This window comes from Portunus trituberculatus, chromosome 37 (genome assembly GCF_017591435.1).
Source record: "Portunus trituberculatus isolate SZX2019 chromosome 37, ASM1759143v1, whole genome shotgun sequence".
Lineage (NCBI taxonomy): Eukaryota > Metazoa > Arthropoda > Malacostraca > Decapoda > Portunidae > Portunus > Portunus trituberculatus.
In genome coordinates, this window is record NC_059291.1 from 24,936,368 (window position 1) to 24,943,591 (window position 7,224).

Below are 7,224 nucleotides of genomic sequence, written 5' to 3' on the forward strand. Positions count from 1 at the left end.
GGAAACTATATTTTTTAACATCTCTCAGACATCTTCCTTTTCTCAGCTTTTTACTATGCGATCTTGTGCTTCGGATGTCATATTCTTCTGTCAGGATCCAGAGTTGGTAGATCCATAGCTTTTAGTCTCTCCTCATATGTCATCCCTTCAAATTCTGGAATCATTCTTGTAGCCATTTTTTGTAGTCTCTCCAATTTCCTTATGTGTTTGTTTTTATGAGGGGTCGACACTACTCCTGCACATGTGTGTGTGTGTGTGTGTGTGTGTGTGTGTGTGTGTGTGTGTGTGTGTGTGTGTGTGTGTGTGTGTATTTACCTAGTTGTAGTTTTACAGGGCCTGGGCTTTATGCTCATGTGGCCCCGTCTCCATATCTACACTTATCCAATCTTAAATTAAAAGTATGCACACTCGTTGCAGACACTACTTCTTCATTCAAACTATTCCACGTCTCAATACATCTTTGCGGGAAACTATATTTTTTAAAAATCTCTCAGACATCTTCCCTTTCTCAGCTTTTTACTATGCGATCTTGTGCTTTGAATGTCATATTCTTCTCTCAGGATCAGTTTCTCATTATCCACTTGGTCCACTCCGTTGATCAATTTATAAACTTGTATCAGATCCCCTCTCTCCCTTCTTTGTTCCAGGGTTGGCAAATCCATAGCCTTTAGTCTCTCCTCACATGTCATCCCTTCAAATTGTGGAACCATTGTTGTGGCCATCTTTTGTAGTCTCTCCAACTTCCTTATGTGTTTCTTTTTGTGGGGGGTCCACACTACTCCTGCATATTCCAATCTGGATCTTATTATACAGGATGGGGCGCGGTTACTTCCTGATTTGAGAATGAAATAAAAACCTGTTCACGCTTCACAATTCTTTATTCTTCTTTTATGCCTTTCACACAACATGGGAGATTTACTTTTACACTGTTTTAAAGACAATATCTTTTAAATGTCCACCTCCATTGTCAATACACTGATTCAGACGATTTCGGAAGCTTTAGTCTACTCTCTCCAGCATGTTGAGCAGTATATTGGCATATATACAGAATTTCAGTTCGGATGGCATTCTGTAGGTCTTCCAGGGTCTGTGGATGGTCGTTATAAACCAATCTCTACAGGAAATAATCACAGGGGGCTAAATCAGGTGAGCGCACAGGCCAGTTTAAGTCTTCCCTCAGGGAAATCAGTCGGTTGGGAAAAGCTTCTCTCAGGAATCCCATTGAAATGCGTGCAGTGTGGGCACACTGATTTAGCCCCCTGTGATGATTTCCTGTGGGGATATCTCAAATCCCTGGTTTATAACGACCGTCCACAGACCCTGGAAGACCTACAGAACGCCATCCGAACTGAAATAGCCAATATACCGCTCAACATGCTGGAGAGAGTAGACCAAAGCTTCCGAAATTGTCTGAATCAGTGTATTGACAATGGAGGTGGACATTTAAAAGGTATTGTCTTTAAAACAGTGTAAAAGTAAATCTCCCATGTTGTGTGAAAGGCATAAAAGCAAAATAAAGAATTGTGAAGTGTGAACAGTTTTTTATTTTATTCTCAAATCGGGAAGTAACCGCGCCCCACCCTGTAGTACATATCAATTTCTTCATCATTTCTTTGTCCATGTAGTGAAATGCTAATCCAATATTCCTTAGCAAATTATATGTCTCTCTGAAAATTTTATCTATATGGCATACCGATTGATTGTTTTCTTCCATTGTCACTCTTAAGTCCTTTTCCTTTTTTACTTTCTTCAGTTCTACTCCATCTCCCATCTTATAGATTCCCACTGGTCGTCTTTCACTCTTCCCCATTTCCATGACATGGCTTTTGTTCACATTGAATACCATCTCTCACTTTTTAGTCCATTTCCAGATCTTATGTAGGTCTTCCTGCAGTATTTCACAATCCTTTTTTTTGCTTTATAACTCTGCACAGTTTCGCATCGTCCGCAAGCAGATTTATGTAGCTGTTCACTCCCTCTGGCATGTCGTTTATATATATGAGAAAAAGTACTGGCGCCAATACTGCCCCCTGAATTTACTTTCTTACTACCTCGGAAAATTTAACGTTTTCTTCTTCCTGTTCCTGTTTCCATGCATTTCATAATTCCTCCAATTTACTTTCACCCATTCCATTCTCTATTTCATCCTCCCCTTTCTGTATTTTTTTCTGTAAGCTCCTTAAGGGGTCTTCATAGTCGCAATATGTAGTCTTTAGTATATTGTTTTGTTTTTCTATCTCCTGCATCTCCTCCTTCATTTCTTTATTGATTTCTCTTACTTTCTCACATTCCTCTAATCTCACATTTAGTTCAGTGTTTTCTTTTATCATTTTGTCTTGTTTTTCCATCATACTTGACATCACCTCCTTCATGTATCTTATCTCCCTTTCCACGTGTATCAGCCTCCTCATATTACCTCTTCCTCTTTAAATCCAGAAAAATCTTTTTCCTTATTATCATCACTCAATCTCTTCAGTCCAACAGGTGTTTCAAATAAACCTTTGACCCTCAAAACATGTCATTTGTTTTTGGTCCCGTACATTTGGCCACACCACCTAGCTCCACCTCTCTCTCCATTTTTCCATTTTATATGGTATCCAAATGTTATTTATTCTGGAGACAGGAGAACCGTATGGTCCCCTACCCCCTTGTACATATGTCTAGGTCAGGTCCAATGTCTGTTGAAGTGCTTTCTCTGGGTGCTGTTTTTGCACATCTTGTTGATAAGGCGGCACTCTCATGTGTGTGTATTTACCTAGTTGTATTGTACAGGGTTCAAGCGGGGTTCATAGTGTCCTGTCTCCATATCTCCATTTATCTAATTTTTTTTTAAAGCTATGCACATTATGTGCTGTAACAACTTCATCACAATGCATTCCATTTTTCCACGGTTCTATCTAAAAAACTGTATTTTCAATATTTTTCACACACTGCCTCTTCCTGATCTTTGCATGTAATCTTGTTTTTCCAGCTTCATCTGCACCAGGTATTGCTTGTCTATCTTTTCAATACCATTAACTATTTTATACATTATTATAAGGCCCCTTCTTTCTCTTTTATCTTGTAAGGTTGGCAGTCTCATTTCCTTCAGCCTTTCTTCATATGTTAGGTCTTTTATATCAGGCACCATCTTTGTAGCTATCCTCTGGATCTGTTCTAATTTTCTTATATCCTTTTTAAAGCTCAGACCACACCACTGCTGCATATTCCAACTGTGGATGTATTATACTTGTAATAGTTTTTTTTCATCATATCCTTGTCCAGATACTGAAATGCCACCCTAATATTAGCCAACATTTTATATGTTGTTCCAAATATTTTACTTATGTGTTTTTCGAGGCTCAGCATTTCTTGTATAACCACTCCCAGAACTTTTTCTTCTTTTGTTTCATCATTTGTTCCTCTCCCATCATATAGTTCCATACTGGTCTTCTCTTATTCTTTCCTAATCCCATTACATGGCATTTCTTGTCACTGAATTCTAACTTCTACTTCTTACTTAGTTCATAAATTTTGTCTCTACCTTTCTGCACTAGCAAACAGTCTTCTCGGGTCTTAATTACTCTTAACAATTTTGCATCATCAGCAAATACATTGATATAGCTGGTCACTCCATACTGTATGCCGTTTACCTGGAACATAATGCGGGGCTAACACTGACCCTTGCAGCAGTCCACTTGATACTTTACTTTAGGAGGAGTATGTATCCCTGATCACAGTTGTCATCTCTCTGTCAATCAAGCAGTCCCTTATCCAATCTAATATTATTCCTCTCAGTCCTCCTATGTTCTCCAATTTCCAAAGTAGTCTGTTATGAGGGACACTATGAAAAGCCATTTTTATGTCCAGGCACACAGTGTCCACCCATCCATCTCTGCTCTCCAGTCCTTTCATTACTCTTGAGTAGAGTAAAACTTAATCAATTCGACACACATGACCTTCCTGTTTTGAACTCAAATTCCTTGACTATTATTTTCAATGCCATTGACTATCTTGTACATAGCTATTGGGTCTCCTCATTCTCTTCTTTCTTGTAAGGTTGGTAGTCCCATTTCCTTCAGCCATTTTTCATATATTAGGTCCTTTAGTTGTGGCACCATCTTTGTATCTGTTCTAATCTTCTTATGTCTTTTTTAGAGCTTGGAAACCACACCACAGCTGCATATTCCAGCTTTGGACGTATCATGCTTGTGATGATTTTTTTCATCATATCTTTCTCCATGAATTGAAATGCCACTCTTATATTAGTCAACATTTTATATGATATTCCAAATATCTTGCTTATGTCTTTTTTTGTTATTTTGGGTTCAGATTTTCCTGTATAATTACTCCCAGATCTTTTTCCTCTTTAGTCTTCATTATTTGTTCCTCTCCCATCAAATAGTTCCATACCAGTCTTCTTCTGTTCTTTCCTAGTTCCATTACATGACATTTCTTGGCATTGAACTCCAATTTCCATTTCCTACTCCACTCATAGATCTTGTTTATATCTTCCTGTAACAGCAAACAGTCTTCCTGGGTTTTCATAACTCTTAGTAATTTTGCATCATCAGCAAATAAATTAATGTAATTGTTTATCCCATTATGAATGTCGTCTACATAAATCTGAAACATAATTGGGGCTAACACTGACCCTTGTGGAACTCCACTTGTTATTTTACCCCATGATGAGTATGTATCTCTGATCACAGTTCTCATCTCCCTGTCCTTCAAATAATCCCTTGTCCATTATAACAAAGTTCCTTGCAGTCCTCCTATGTTCTCTAGTTTCCAAAGTAGTCTTCCATGAGGGACTTTATCAAAAGCCTTTTTTATGTCTAGGTATACTGTGTCCACCCATCCATCTCTGCTTTCCAGTTCTTCTATTACTCTCAAGTAGCAGCTTAATAGATTTGATACACATGACCGTCCTGTCCTGAACCCAAATTGTCTATTTCATATGACTTATTCTTCTTCCAAATGTTAAATCCATGTTTAATTATTTCACACAACTTTCCAATAGTGCTTGCAAGTGACACCGGTCTGTAATTTAACAGCTCAGTTGCCTTTCCCCCTTTAAATATCAGTAATACATTGCCTTTTTTCCATTCTAGTGGAACTTCCCCTTCATTTAGTGAACTTGTGATTATTTCCCAAATTGGATCCAATAGTTGCTCTTTATATTCTTTTAGCACCCAGCCTGATACACCATCCAGCCTTATTGCTTTTCTGACATTCAAATTTTTCAATTATCTTCTAATATCCTCTTTGTGCACTGATCTTTGGCAATGCAATGTCCTTTTAGGTTCTGTAAAATCTACAGTGAATACCGTTTTGAAGCTCTCATTCATTATTTCACACATTTTCTTCTCTGTTTGGTATGTCTTCCCTCCTTTAATTATTTTTCTATTGTTTCCTTGTTCTTCATTTTGTTGTTTATGAATTAGTAGAAAAGTTTGGGTTCATCTTTGGTTTTACTCACCACATCTTTCTCAAAGCTTCTTTCCTCCTCTTTCCTTATTCTAATATATTAATTTCTTGCATCCCTATATTGTTGTCTGTTATTGTCATTTATCTTTTGTCTTTTTTGTGTCTGTGCATCTATCATTGTACCAAGCATGTATTTTTTTCTTAACTCTATAAAAAGGTATGTATTGCTTTACTCCTTCATTATATTTCCATAAAAATATTTCATATTTCCCTTGTATTGTCTTTTCGTACATAATGTTTCTCCATTCAATGTTATGCTCTTGCATAATTTAATCTCTTTTTTTAAGTCATCTTTGTAACTTATCCCATCCTCCTCTTGTATTTTCATCTCTAATGTCACATGATCACTTCTTCCCATTGGATTAAGGTATTGTATGCTAGGAGGGGGCTCTGGTTTCTTTGTAAATACTAGGTCAAGTAACAATGGTTCTTCTTCCCCCCCCATACCTTTTTGACTCCTCCACCCACTGGTCCATCGTATTTACCATAGTCAACTGTAACGCTTCCTCACTCCACTGTCCAGCATTATCCTTTCCTTCTATCTCTCTCTATTTTATTTTCTCACAGTTAAATTCTCCAACTAAAAGTATTCTTCCATCCCTTCTGAACCTATTATCTAAGCACTTAATCACCTCTCTTTGCATATCTTTGTTCCTCAGTTCTCATGTATTTGTCTTAGATGGCACATATGCAACTTTGATTTTCCTTTTTTTCAATTCCTGTTTTAATTGTTACTCCCATTACTTCCACCTTGCCTTCACCATATTGCACATCCTCCACACATATATTATCACGAACCATTATTAACACTCCTCCTCCTTTATCCTTCCTGTCTCTTCTCCAGCTATCATATCCCTCCTCCTTAAAGTTAACATGGATCTCTGCTCTTAGTTTTGTTTCAACAATGCACAGTACATCCAGCTTTTTCTCTTTCAAATAATCATTAACTTCCAACACATTGGATAACAACCCATCTATATTAGTATGTCACTCTTAATTTCTTGCCTCCTGCACAACCTCCTCCTTCTTCTGTAGATACCACTCCTTTAGCCTCATATGTAGAACCCTACAGTATAATTTTTTTCTCGATCTCCATCTTTTTCTCATTTTTTCCTAGCTTAATTTCTTAGCACTTTCTCTTTTTCCCTCTTCTCTAGGTTCATATCTCTTTTTATCCATATATATTTGTGTTCAGTATCATCAGCCAGCTTCCCTTTCCTTATCATAATTTCCTCCACTGCCATCTGCAATCTCATTCTCACTTTCATTGGTCTCCTACCCCCTTCACTAAATCTTCCCAACCTAATCATTTCCTCCACCTCCTGTTCCAGCTCCTGTGTGCTGTCCTGGACCTGTTTGATAATAGTTTTGGCTAATTCTCTTCACACTCTCTTATGAACTATTTGGATTTTTTTTCCTTCATCCCCAAAATCAAGAAACATTTCCTCTTATCCACTGTATCTCTCGCTAGGTCTTTTTTCTCCTTAATCACTTGTATAACAGCATCATTTGTTTTTTTGTGAAAATGTCTCTTTACTACCTCTGAAAATTTAACTTTTCCCCTTCCTGTTCTAGTTTCCATGCATTTTGTAATTCAGCTTGTTTTCACCCAATCCACCTTCCAACCTGTCCTCAGTCTCATCCTTTACTTTTTCCTATAAGCTCCTTAAGGAGTTTTCATAGTCTTTACATGTAGCTTTTAGTATACAATTTTGTTTCTTTATCTCCTGTATCTCCTCCTTTTATCCTTGATTG